Genomic DNA, 14,998 nt, shown 5'->3' with positions numbered 1-14,998 from the left:
CTGTTATTTTCTTGTATGTTAGCAATGATTTATTTTATTTTTATTTTTTTAACTTTTATTTAACAAAGTTGGTCCAGTTGAGATGGGGGATCTCTGTTTTCAAGGGAGACCTGGCCAAGACAGCAGCGATACAGTCACATAATTACAGTTTTTTAATAATAAAAGCATTTGCAAACACAGAAAAAAATACAATCAGTCCAAATATTTACAGACCAACAACCTTGATTCAAGAGTTTTAATACTCTTTAAAATCAGTCAAAGGAATCAGTGATCATAGATGGAGCTCAGAGAGAAGCTTGTTCCAGACATCAGATTTTTTCCTACTTCAGTCCTTATCTTTGGAACAAACTGTTTTAAAAATGTTCATTGAGCGGAGATTGTAACTGCCATGATTCCAGGTTAACAGTGAATGTAAAAAAGAAGTCTCCTCACATACACACATACACACAGTACTGTCAGCTATTTCATAAAGGGGGTTGGTGTACCTCATCAATTATGGCATTGGAGCACAGCAGTGGCAGCTGCTCGTCTTTCAGAGAGGGGAAGCTCATGTCGGCTTACATCAAAAAAATTGTCAAGTTATTTAAACATAAATTTGGCCCTCCGTTCCTTTTTAAGAAAATGGTCAGTGACTTTATCGTACCAAGTAGGCGTCTTTTCCAGGGAACTGATAGCTAGTTCACTCCGACCTAGTCAGCAGTATGATTGATTTAACTATCTACAAAACGATATTAAACTCGAACAAGAAATGATTAAATTATGTAACTGAAACAAGAAAATGCTGAAATTATGTTCAATTGAAACAAGGAGGTACAATGAGTGTGTTTTATTTACAGTGCAAGAAATGAACAGGTAATTTCGTAGCGGTTTCTCTCTCGATTTCATAGCAGAATGTGCGACGGTATTAAACTGAACTGTGTCAGTGAAGGAGTAGATCTCAAAATAGCTGTCAATCAAACGGGATTCAGCCTTTCGACTGATCCTCCAATCAGCACGTGGAAACCTGGCGTCCAGCCTGGTCGAGCTCCGCCCACAGCTCCATTCACCCCCAGAGACGCCGGGCGTCCGGGGGCGGGACAACATCGTGGCATTTATCCAATTACCATCCAGTTTTGAGGCAATGAAAAACATGTTCCACTCAGTCCCATTGAAGTGCATGGACGCTGAGCGTCTACAGGCAAATGCACTGAGCAGAAATCATATGAGAAAACAGCGCAACGAGAATGTATGAGAAGTGAACAACATCGCGTTTGTTGATTTGTGATAAAGCTGAACGAACTCGTCTTTGAGATGAATGTGTTCTAACACATTTGTAGTCAATAAAATGTCAACACAACCGAACATATTTAACCATTTAATTTTTGTAATTTTAGGGGAAGCTGGGCTTCCCTTGCAGTCTATGAGAAATCACCTCTGGAGCACAGGTACAGATGTAAGTAACATGTGTGTACTTGTGTATCATAAGTAATATTCGTTTTAGACCCCTTTTAAAAAGATAATGTGTGAGCTCTTTCCTTTGTGGAGCAGGATGCCTGTTTTCCACCTAGGCTTTGCCATATGACTGCTGTTAAAATCTACTGCTGACAGTTTTCTGTTTGTCAAGAGGGGACATCTGTCAGGAGACATGATTCAACTGGGACACATTTCAGCAGCAGGCCTCTGGCATTCACTGGGAAACCTCTCTCCAACCTTCATTATTCTTGTATGAATCAGATGGAAGAACAGCTGCTCGACTGATTCAGACGGAATTTAAAAGAGAAAATCTTGGCAATAAAATAACTGACATATTTCTGCACCACATGTAGTTGAAATGTGACTTTGTTTACATGTCTTATACCCAAACCTGCACTAGATTTGAGAACATCCATGTTTCCCTATGTGTCGTTCTTATAAAACAGCTTAATGAAAGGCATATAATTCCTCAAATTAAAAGCTGATAAAGCCAATTTTTCATTGGCTTTTGTAATATTTACCAAATACCTTCCAAATTAAGATGTCATGTGATACACCCACCTGAAAATTCACTGTTCTGCTTTTCAAAACACACAAATCTAAATGTTCATGATCTAAACCAGGGGTCTCAAACATGCGGCTTGGGGGCCAAATGTGGCCCTCCAAAAGTTCCAATCTGGCCTGTTGGATGAATTTGCAAAGTGCAAAAATTCCACAGTCAAGGGTGTCGAAGTCATTTTAGTTCAGGTTATACATACAGACTAATATGACGATGAAGTAAAATAACAGCATAATAACCTACAAAAAATAATGACTCCTCATTTTCTTCTCAGTTTGATGTGAAAAAAATATTACATTATGCCTATAAATAATGACCATTTCATATTTTTGTCATTGTTTTAGTGCAAAAAATAACATTAAGTTATGAAAGTATTCACATTTACAAACTATCCTGTAACAATAAAATATGAATAACCTGAACAAATATGAACAACCTGAAATGTCTAAAGAAAATTAAGCACAATTTTTGCAATTTTCTGGCTGTTACTGTTGCCTTTGTAGATCCGATCCATAATGCTTGTTAAAATTGCATTTAGGTTTCTTAAGAAATTTCAGTTTTTTCAGGTTATTCACATCTTTTTTGTTTGGATAGTTTAGAAAAGTAAGTATTTTCACAATTCAATGGTTTTTTTTTTTTGCACCAAAACAAAGACAAAAATTTGGAGTTGTCATTATTTATAGGTTATTATCTTATTATTTTGCTGGTCCGGCCCACTGGAGATTAAATCGCGCTGAATGCAGCCCCTGAAAGCAAATGAGTTTGAGACCCCTGATCTAAACTGAGACTCTTTTTCACTGTTCAGATGCCAAAATGAGCACAAAATATAACTATAAGAGTATCTGTTTGGTTCAGTCTCTTGCAATGAGCTTATTCTGACCCAGAAATAAAACAAGGTAAAACCAGTTAGCCACTGAAGGTCACAACAACTCCTTTAAACATTACAGTTACATTAAAGCTTCTCAGCATATTCTTATTCAAGCGGTCTGACAGGAAACAAGACTTTTAACTCTGTTTGCAGCCTATAGAAACTCTAACCTGTGATGTGACATTTTGAGTGCTCATAGGTGCTTTCAGACACCTGGGGTTAAACATTTGACCCATATTTTAGTCAGTGAATGCAGTTCAGATTCCTCAGATGCATTTTTATTGCTCTACTCCATGGCTCAACACAAAAACAACATGGCAGTTCCCATAACTGTGATATTTTGGCAGAGACAGCAAAAGTGCAAACATTCTTTATTAGTGTTGAAGTACTTTTTGTACTTTTTTCAGTCAGACTTGCTTTAGTTTCAGATAAAGACCAGTCAACACCACAGCTGTAGGATAGCACTAACTTTCCAATGACTTTTCAGATTTACTTTTATAGCATACTTTTTAATATACTTTATTTTTTAATTTTAATTTTACTTTTAATTTTGTTGTACATATGTATAATGACAATAAAGACATTCTTCTCTTCTCTTCTCTTCTCTTCTCTTCTCTTCTCTTCTCTTCTCTTCTCTTCTCTTCTCTTCTCTTCTCTTCTCTTCTCTTCTCTTCTCTTCTCTTCTATTTGCTTTTAAATGTCTAAATGGTCTTGCCCCAGCATGAGCTTCTACACCCTTACACACCCAGTGGATCTCTCAGGTCAGTTGACCAGCTACTCCTGAGGGTTCCAAAAATGAGGCTGAAGCTTAGAGGGGACCAAACGTTTTCTGTTGCAGCTCAGCTCCAAAACTATGGAATGAACTGCTGCTGCACAGTAGACAGGCCTCCTCACTGTCTAATTTTAAAACTCTTCTTAAAACCCACCTATTCTCTTTGGCTTTTCACACCAAATAGGATAATGATTTTATGTACACGGATATTTTATCTGGGGTTGACAATCAATTTATTTATTTATGTATTATGTTTCATTGTGTTTTTATCTTAGTATTTTAGCTTTTTATTTTGTTTTTATTGCATTTATTTTACTGTACAGCACTTTGGAAACCTTTGTGTGTGTTTAAATTTGTGCTCTATAAATAAAAATGGATTGGATTGGATAACTTTTTAAACTTTCATTACTGTGGTTTGATTAAAAAAAAAAAATCTTTCAAATATATCTTTTATAAGTAAAACTTTTTTTTTTTTAACTTAGTTTTTATTAGATTTTCTTTTTTATCAGTACAATACACTATATATATTTAAATACAGTTCACTATGTTTCTTTTCCTTTTTCTCAGCTGTATGTGTATTTTTACAAACCTCCAAAGGCAATATAGGATAGAAATTAAAGAAAATAATAACAATCACAACAAATAAATAGATAATATCCACTCCAAAAATAAGGTTACAGGTATGAATACTAGTCAGAAGCACGATGACAGCATTTTGATATATATAACATGAGGTTTTACATCACTAAAAAATATTATTTTTGCAGAAATAAAGGTAACATAGGTCTTTTAGTAAAGGTTGCTGTCTGAAGTTGTAGTGAGAATGTGATCTACTCCATTTGACAAATACCCCAAACTTTTTGAATCCATGTATTTATATGAGGGAGGTTCTGGTAAAACTTGTTTTTGATTGACCTTTCATTATTCTGATACTCTTTGGCAACAGATACCATCACCTCTGATACCATACCAATATGTAATTATCAGTCATCCATGCTGTCTGGTCTTGGTCATAATCTGACGATTCATTACTATTCTTTACTACAGCAGAAGTAAATAAACTAAATATACTTGTGGAAAAATACTCATATTTTGAAAATGTAAGAAGCAGAAATGACAGGTATTTATGTTAAAATGTCAGGAATAAAATTAAAAACTCATCAGAAAAATAAATGTGCAAGTAAAGTACTTAAAGTAGTCAGTGATTCTAATCCAATACACTTTGAGTCAAACTCACTTAATGTCTTCTGTTCGTTCTATGTGTGCGCTAAAAATCTCCAGTTTTCATACACAGCCTTGGCTCCTGAAATGTGGAAAGTGTCTTGGACTGATCCACCGAAAAATCATTCCAGGTTGTAATATGCTCCCTGTTGTTCTGGCTGGAATCCAGTTCCATATGGAAATGTATTATATGACACATCTGCCCCTACATTAAGAATGATGTAGCCATATACACTATCTGTAAGGTGTATATTATTAAATATGAAGGTACAAGTTTATAAAACAGGTCGATAAGTCAAGCCTTTAGCACTAGACTTTGCAATGTATTGATAAATTTATGTTTAGCATATTAAAACCCAAAAAAACTAGTCAGACGATGCTTGGCACCAATATATTTGGATGAGAAGCAAGTATCAGACTCCAGATGGATAGATTTTTATGAAGTTTAGCAGTAACACTCACCACCTGCAGTTTTTCTAAAATGCTGAGTTGTTCTTGTGTCTGTCTTAATTTAGTCAGTGGGGGTAGAAGGTGTACTGAGTTTCAGATCAGTGTGTGTGCAAGAAATAGGGTCAGAGCGAAAGACACAGTGTTTGACTTGCATGTTTTCAATGTTGATGCACAGTGCAAGATGTGTAAGACTGTTAAACATGTTTTGAAATCAGAGCTGGGGTTGGGGTGTTGGTTGTTGACAGTAAACTCATATGATCATCATAGATTAGATTTTGCATGTAGTCTCACTGTGGTCACCTTTGTTATAGGAAAAACCAGAAGTGGTGCAGACTTGCTCAAAAGCCATCTGTCTACTCTTCCTGCTCCACAATGGTGTTAAACCACCAACAAATGTCAGATAATGACCTTTACTTAACCTATAAGGACCCAGTGCTACTTTTCTGGCAGTTCGCAAATTAATTTTTCCTCTATATTTAATGTTCCTTAAGTGATTTAGCACCATTTATTGTAATGTCTTCTGTATTTTTAGTTTTTTCAGCGCAAATCAGGTATTTTCCTACATTTAATTCACTGATCATGTAGATGTTCAGAAAAGATCAGATTAAAGTTGAGGGTTTTTATATCAAAAGCAGAGAAACCTGATGAAAAAGTGGCTTTTCAGCAAATCTATCATTAACTGAACATAAACTAAGTGTCTCCATCCACTGTCATTGGTCCAACTCCATGGGTTTTACTGTTGAATTAATGCTGTAGAAGAAGACGGTGTTTCCATGTTCACTACGGAGCCTCTGAACGTCCACATGGGTCATATCTGATGACCATGAAAAGATGACAAACTGAATTTTACACCAATTTTTACATGTATTGATAGGATTAGTGGATCAACAGGTATTAAACAGTTTAGATCAGTAAATGGTTTTGGTAGATGGTGGACGTTTGGGTCTTTTTGGGTTAAAACAAAAAGATTATAGATAAAACTATTATTAGATTAAACTATTAGATTATTGATAAAACTAAAGACGAATCCAAACACTGCCTTTTCACTTGTGAAGGAGGCATAACATCTACCAAGTGTCTAATGAACTGAAACTTCGGTCATGTGCATCACTGGGTACGGTTACATGATGTTTTTTAAATCCGATTTATTTTTCCAGAAGAAATTAATTCGGAACTAAAGTATTTTCTCTTCTGTTTACATGGAAATGTTAAACCTGAATAAAGATTTACATAAGGTATTAATGAGGTAGACAAGTGAGCAAAAGGGTTTGCGCTTTTTGTAAGTGATTTTGTGAAATCCGATTCTCCCTACTTATTTCTTTAGATCCGCGACTTACTGCACTCATACAGTCTTGGGACTGTTGTGTTGACGGAAGTTGGAAAATCTTTTTGTTGGAAGGGATGCATGCGCTAAATTTGCTTTGCTGTTTTAGCTTTGCATTAGTTCTTATTTCCCAAGATTGTATTACTGAAGTAAGTCACATGGCCATGATTTGAGCCTCAATTTGTGATCATATTGACCCCACCAGACTAAAGTAATGATTAGGGAGAACTGAATTTCACAAAATCACTTATAAAATACTACGGATCAACCATGAAAGCCTGGCTACGTCTGACCATAGGAATGAAGCGATTATTATTACGAAACTAGGCTAAGCTAAGCTAACGGAAGGGCTGCGAGAACAAGGCAATCGGTGCACTGCAGTGCAAACTGATTTGCCCACTTATCGAACTCATTAGTGCATGACAAATGAATTAATAAAAAACAGGTGATGAACTATTCCTTCAGGGTTTTAGAGGCTGGTAGATCCCATCAGAATAGCCCACTGGAACGGTTTGAGTTGACTAGACTGCATTGCATATTCTTCCGCCAGTGTAGAATGTGTACGTCATTGCGACAGGACAAGACAACGAGCATGCGCAGAATGGCAGGAATAAAGTCCAAATGGAATAAAGGGTTTACATGTCCAAGGAATAATTTAGTTCAGAATTAAAAGGGGATTAAACCAGTGACTTTATTCGGATTTAAATTTATTCCGAACTATTCTTTTTCAACTGGAATAAGGTGTTTACCTGGCCATCTTAAATAGGATCTAACGTTTATTCAGATTAAACCAGGAATAAAAGTTGTCATGTAAATGCATGGATTGTGACCTAATGTCATACAAAGTTCTACTAATGTTCACAGCAGTTAGTATTGTGGATCAGCAGCCATGGTTGTAGAAATACACAACATGCATCATGAGTTTGGCTGCTTTTTATTATTGCCAAGGACAGAGACCTAAAAGTGCATATGTGCTCTATGGCACCAAAGTTTCACTTGTAATTTGTGATTGGAACTATCTGATTTTTATTACTGTATCTATTTAACCCTTTAGGCGCCAGAGTTTTTGTCAAAAAATGTTCACTTGTGATATAATAATCCATAAAGACCCAAACAGCCCCCGGCAACCAAAAGCATTCACCAATCTAAACTGTTTAATTCCTGTTAATCCACCAATCCTATCAACACATGTAAATAATTGGTGTAAAATGCTGTTTGTCTTCTTTTCATGGTCATCAGATATGACCCATTTGGACGTTCAGAGGCTCCGTAGTGAATGTGGAAACACCATCATCTTCTACAACATGGATACATCAGTAAAACCCATGGAGCTGGATCAATCACAGTGGATGGGTTGTTGGTTGAACCAGTAAAATAATAAAATAATAGCAACTCCAAATTTCTTTTCAAGGAGTGGTATGTTGCTTTTTTACATGGAATTATGCATTTTAAAACATTTCCCTGTGGTCTACATAAACTGTAAATGCTATGCTTGAGTCTGAATTCTTCATTAATTCAACTCCACAGGTCCATCTTCAACCCTATTTCTGAGTAATGACACTAGAAAGGTTATTTTGAGCGCTGGCCCTTTAAATGCAAATGACCCCACCCCCTCCAGGTTGTTGTCTGTGCTGCTCTGTCCTGTTCAGCCACTTGTGTTTGTTAATACAACCAACAACTAAACATTTTAGGTAACTGGTTTGGAAGTTTGGACAAATTTTCAGTATGGACTACAACCACTGCTGCTGACAAACAATTTTGCCATACTCGAAGAAATATTTGTCAGAAGTCTTGACCTTATATGTGCAAATGTCGTGATGTAAGTAGTTATGAAACATAAACTAGAAATGCCCTCGGAGAGCGCAGACATCCGCCAAGGCAGATCAGTGCCCCCCCCCCCCGATCACCACCAAAATTTAATCATTTGTTCCTTGTGCCAGTATCAACATCTCCTGAAATTTTCATCCAAATCTGTCCATAACTTTTTGAGTTATCTTGCACACGGACAGACAGACAGACAAACCAACGCTGGCAAAAAACATAACCTCCTTGGTGGAAGTAATTATGACAGATTTGAAATGGGTTGTGGAAATCCACTTGATTTTTTCTGGAATGAATATAAAGATAGCTTTGCAGCACCTGGAGGGTTCAAATTCAAACTTTATGAACTATTAGGGTCCAAATACACAATTAAATGTACCAAAGATTAATTAAAGTGGGTTTGGCAAAATATGACCCCTTTAAAAGAAGTAAGTGTAATTTGACCAATATTCTGCCTGTTACTAAATGTTTTGTGTATTTGTACATCCGCTGTGATGTGTACATTGTAATCCACATGTGTAAATGATAAATTTAGGCATAATGTTAAAATCAAGACATTTTAGAAACTTTGTAGATGTAAACATTTTCATAATGTAATTGTACTTTTCACTGCTTTTTTTTTTTCTTTTTTTTGCTGATCCAGCCCCAGTTGATATAAAATTTGACTGAATGTGGCCTAAAATGAATTTGACACCCCTGCCCCAGATGCTATTTGGAAACCGAGGGGTGGGGCTTATAGAGGTGCACTCAAGAAAGGAGTATGTTGAGTTTCAGTACAAAGATCAACTGTCTTTCTCAGGTAATGCTCTGTGCACCTATAGGGAATGGTTGTTGGTAATGTAAGATGTAAAATAATTTCCTGTGCTTATTGTGCAAAACCACTGGGATGTTCCTTTAACACCAGGTCACACTGTATCCACCCATACTGTGAGGTAGGAGGTATTCGGGGCACAAGGTGCACACCTGGGTTAGTTTGCGGGAATATTTGCTGTTTCTTTTCCTGTAAAGTAGTAAGCAGCTTCAAAGCACTGCTTGGAAATTTCAAGAGCGTGACAGGTTCACTTGAAAAGGTGTCTAAAACCAGCATTTGTCTCATAGGCTTCACCACTGTATGAACCTAAAGCACTAGAGACCCTGTTTATCATCAAACCTGTGGATTTAAGGAACTTGAGATCATACATAAACACCGTGACATACTGTGCAGAACTACACACACCTGGTCCAGCGGCAGGAGTGTGATTGTGCATTATCCAGGACTGAGGAGACAAATGAAAGGAAAGTTGGCATTCAATAGAGCCAGCGTGTCCAAGGGGAAACATTAAGACAGTGTCTTTTCTGGCTCCTTTATAGTGAACATGAAATATGTTGAGTTCAGGAGAAAATATGAACATGGTTTCTTGGAACTGACCTGTCATGTACAGAAATGAATTTTGTGACCTTGTGGAGTTTTCTATCATAACATGGTGGTGACAGTCTAAGTAATGTTTAAAGGAGGATGTATTTAATCTAACAGACTCAACAATTTTAAGAATGTATTACAAAGTACAAACCATGAAAAGTATAAAAACAGACAGAAATATTTGGAGTCTCCAGTTTTTTTCAGTTGTGTGATTAATCATAAGTTAATATTCAGCCTGTTTACATGTTAATACACACTAATACTCTAATCATTATCTGATTTCTGGAGTTATCAGATTATTCAAGTGATCATGTAAACAGCATAATGTGATAAGGATTATTAGATTCATCTGATAATGAGAAATGGGCAAAACACATGTGAATTTTCCCCAATACTCTGACGTCCTCATGCATGTATACCTGTTAGTCTGATTTATTTCATTGTTTTACAACAGGACTTAAAGCAACATATGACTTTCATCACACATCTGGTAAAAAAGAAAAATTAGGCAATGGTTACGTTATCTGTGCATCAACTGCATCCATGTGTCTCCCCCTACTTCCCCCCCTCTCCCCCAGTCTCTCTCTATCTCTATCACTCTCTCTTTTTCTCTTCCTTTCCTCTCTCTCTTTAACCCCAACTGGTCAAGGCAGATGGCCATCCTTCAGGAGTCTGCTCGAGGTTTCTGCTGTTAAAGGGAAGTTTTTCCTTCCACTGTCACCAGTCACAAGTGTTTGCTCCTGGAGGATTCTGTTGGGTTTCTGTAAATTGGCTTAGAGTCTGGTTTTGACCAACTTTATATTGCAAAGTGTCATGAGATAACTTTTGTTCTGATTTGGCGCTATATAAATAAAATTTGATTTGATTTGATTTACTGCCACAGTACTGTGGCATGAAAGTTTGTTTATTGCCACAGAGCCAATCAAATGTTAACATTTGTACTAGAGCCAATCATAGATACTGTTACATGAACTCATTGGCCTCTTTTTTTTTTTTTTTTTTTGTTGTTTTTTACTCATTATCCTCTTGTTGCCACAGTACTGTGGTGATATAAGCCACATACTTCAGTGCACTCTTTTGTACATTTTACTACCACAGTACTGTGGCAATTGATGGAAGAAATGACATAGTGATATAGTATAGAATAGTAATTATTGTTCTAAATACTCTATATGTTGTTTAATGGTGTTCTTTGCTTTGTGCAGTCAGTGAGGCTGGAGAAGGTGGGCGGAGCTACATGTTAGACGCAGCAGTGTGCTATGTGACTTCTCAGTCCTATGTCAGTTGTGTATTGAGTGCTGTGGTCCGAATTCTGCACTCTGAACATTGCCCTAGTGGCAGATTTAAACCAATACTGGATTTTCCCTACCAGTACCCTTGGTACTGTGCCCCCCGCCTCTTTGAAGATCTGCAGAAACAACAATGCTATTTCAACTAGGAATTGTACCTGCAGTTTCCACATTGTAGTTCAAAATGTTGCCAACTGAACTAAATCTCTACTGTTGTCAAATCTGACCTATTTACTATCTGATCGCCTTAGGTAAATTTTGGGATGTAACATGTTACAGGTCTAGACATGATATAACGAGTGCGCTGATTTGCTCTGTGATAATAGACAAACCAATATTTCATGTCATAGTACTGTGTCAGTAGCCACTTTGAAAAAATTATTATGTGAAAACTCACACAATACATCAGTGCAAATACTTATTTATCTGAGAAAGTTCAAATATTTTATTCTCTATATCTAACCTTTCTAAAGTAATTTATCCTCATTTAGTAAAATATTATGCTCAGTATTTTGCATTTTTTAGTCAAAATGAGGTATTTTCCTATATTTAATGTAGTGTGATTATGTAGATGTTCATAAAAACTCAAATGAAAGTTGAGGGTTATTTGATCAAAAACACAGAAAACTGACAAAAAAGTGACTTTTACAGTAAAATACTTCATTAACCGAACATAAACCAAGCATCTCCATCCACTGTCAATGATCCAACTCCATGGGTTTTACTGGTGAATTAATGTTGTAGAAGATGACAGTGTTTCTACAGTAACTACGGAGCCTCTGAACGTCCAAATGGGTCATATCTGATGACCATGAAAAGATGACAATCTACATTTTACACCAGTTATTTACATGTATTGATAGGGTTAGTGGATCAACAGGTATTGAAAAGTTTAGATCAGGAGTTGATTTTGTTCACCGGTGGATGTTTGGGTCTTTATAGGTTACATTAAAACCCAGAACCAAAGCCAAAGACTAAATTATAGTCTAATTAAATTTTAAAACTATAATTATAATAACTATGCAAAGTCTTAAGAGTTAACAAACAATGTAAAAACGCTATGAGGACGCACATGAGTGGAATTCTGCTGCTGTCTGTCGTTTCAAACATCCTTTTGTTTTTCACTTCTCCTCTTCTTCTTTGGCAGACAGTGAGTCTTTATCACCAGTCTCCCTCTCTCTTTCTCCCTGTCTCGCTCATAAAGTGTGTCACTGTAGACAAACAATGACAGCAGTGGCATCAGCTGCCAAGCCTTCTGCCATAATTACACACCTCTGTGTGAGCCGGACCGCCCCCTTGTCAGTCACAGCCACAATAAACCGTGACAGCGACATGAGTGAAACACCTGGCTGAGTGTCTCTGAGGTGACGAAAGGCTAATGTGGTGGTGAAGTGTGGCGCCGTGCCACCAGCATGTTTACAGCCCTGTAATCAGGGGCAACTGCAGGAAATGGCTGTTAGAATGACTTCCTGAAATGTCAGATTTGTGGTTACAGAATCATAAAACGTGACATGTCCTCCACAGGCCAGAGGGGGTGACCTGGTAAGAAACATTTTGAATTATTTTGGCTGCTAATGTTTGTAACCCTTTAACCCCTGATGTGTCAGTGATGAGCATTCTGAATGTATGATTTATTGTAAATATTCATAAAAATCATACTTAAAAATTACAAACGTGCTGATAGAATAAACCGTTTCCTTTCCATACACATCTGAGCATGCTTAGTTCACCCCCTGCCCCCTGTGGAATGGGGGCAAATAAAGAGTCCGACTTGCTATAAAATTAGACTTTTTTACACTGTTTTCTAAGTCTTTTTTTGTTTGTTTGTTTTTATTGTTGTTTCCAGTGTTGTGGTGATTTTCCTTTATTTATTTTTTTCATTGTGCTTTTACTGAGTTTTGACCGTGTAACTGCTTTTGGGAGTTCAACCAGGTGTCAAAAAGCAACTGGACTGATTTAGAAAAAAAGAGCCCCAAAACTAAAACTACTGGGCCAAAATTCAAACACGTGTTGTTCAGTGTGTTCCAGTTCACAGTTCATGTTCAACATCCTAAATCTCCTACTGATGTACATTCTGAGTGCCTTATTTAGTAAAAACCTGTCAAACTTCAATTCCTCTCCTTGTCTTTTTCTGTTATTCCACCTGTTTTGACCCTAAAACACACAGTAAAACAAAACCACTGAAGAAAAGGAACACAAACACACACTCACAGCAGCTTTTATGACACTAAAACAGATGCAAATTCACAGCAGTACATTTACCTGAAATAATGTCTCAGGGATTAAAGGGTTAAAACCTCCTTAAATGAAAAGAATATTAGCCTATTGATAGTGCATTGATCAAACTTAATTTGTATCACACCCTTTAGACAACTTTATGTAATTCAAAGACTTTGACAAATGTGAATAAAAGATAGAATACAACCATCAAATGAAATCATGACATGTTCCATCTTCCAAACAATGTAGAGCCACTGAAACTGAGTCAAATCAGTAGTGGTTAACAATGACATTTGATAAAACAAAATAACATAAATTGTAATGATGAAAAAAAAAAAAAGTAAACTACAAAAACTTACAAACGTACATTCAATTATAAACAGTCCAGTCCGAAAAGATCATGTTTTAGTTTGCACCTGTTTTATTACAGATCAGAAATAATTAGAAATATGTAATTTTGCACCCGACCAACATCTCAAACTATTCAGATTTCCTTAATGACATGTGGTACAAAAATCTGTCCCTCTATTCATTAAGTGAGCATTTCTAATCTACGCGGAATGTACAGCATGCAAAGCATTATGGGCCAATTTGTAGCACAGTAGCAGTGTGTCACATTCCAGGTTAGTCATCAGATTTACCTGAGGCATTCTGTTTTGCATTTTCTTCCTGTACTTTCTCAATTTTTCCACCTTTTTATTTTATCTTGTGGTATTAGACCCAGTTCCACTTTTGTGTCAGTTCCCAAATGAATTTTTCTCTTTTTCTAACCTTTCTTAAGTGATTTACCACCATTTATTATAATACTATCCTCTCCATTTTGCATTTGTTTTGGTGAAAATCAAGTATTTTCCTTTATTTATTTTACTGATCATGTACTTTAATCATCAGGCTGAGATTACATTTGAGGGTTATCATAACAAAAACAGAGAAAACTGCAGAAAAAGTGACTTTTTTTTAGTAAAATATGTCCATATGTCTGACCATAAACTAAGTGTCTCCATCCACTGTCAATGATCCAACTCCATGGGTTTTACTGGTGAGTCAGTGTTGTAGAAGAGGATAGTGTTTCCATGGTAACTACTGAGCCTCTGAACATCCAAATGGGTCATATCTGATGACCATGAAAAGATGACAAACTGTATTTTACACCAGTTATTTACATGTATTGATATGTTTAATGTCTCTTAAGTTATTATACATTTTAGATCAGTAGATGTTGGTGTATATTTGGATCTTAATGGGTTAAACAAACCAACAGGGATTTGGTTTCTATAGAATATTATTACTTTACTTATTTTAATCCAAAACTACCACATTTTAGTATTTGTTTTCATTTTATTTTTGCAGCTACGGCCTGATCATCTTTTGGTTCTGAGGTCTAATCATGATATTGTCTGTATGAAGTACACTGTGAGATCTCAACGCATGGAAACAAATCTAAAAATAAGGCCCTCACACATAATCAAGCAATCAGCTGTATTTCCACCCATCGTACAGTAAGATATTTTTAGATACGACAGAAGCTAAGACTCACCTGCACTTGGTTTTAGAAAAGCTGTGAACTGTGACGGACATTTTATCATGACCTTTTGGAGTGAGATTTACCATTTTCATTTCAAT

This window comes from Sphaeramia orbicularis, chromosome 21 (genome assembly GCF_902148855.1).
Source record: "Sphaeramia orbicularis chromosome 21, fSphaOr1.1, whole genome shotgun sequence".
NCBI lineage: Eukaryota > Metazoa > Chordata > Actinopteri > Kurtiformes > Apogonidae > Sphaeramia > Sphaeramia orbicularis.
Note: the sequence above shows the minus strand (reverse complement) of the source record.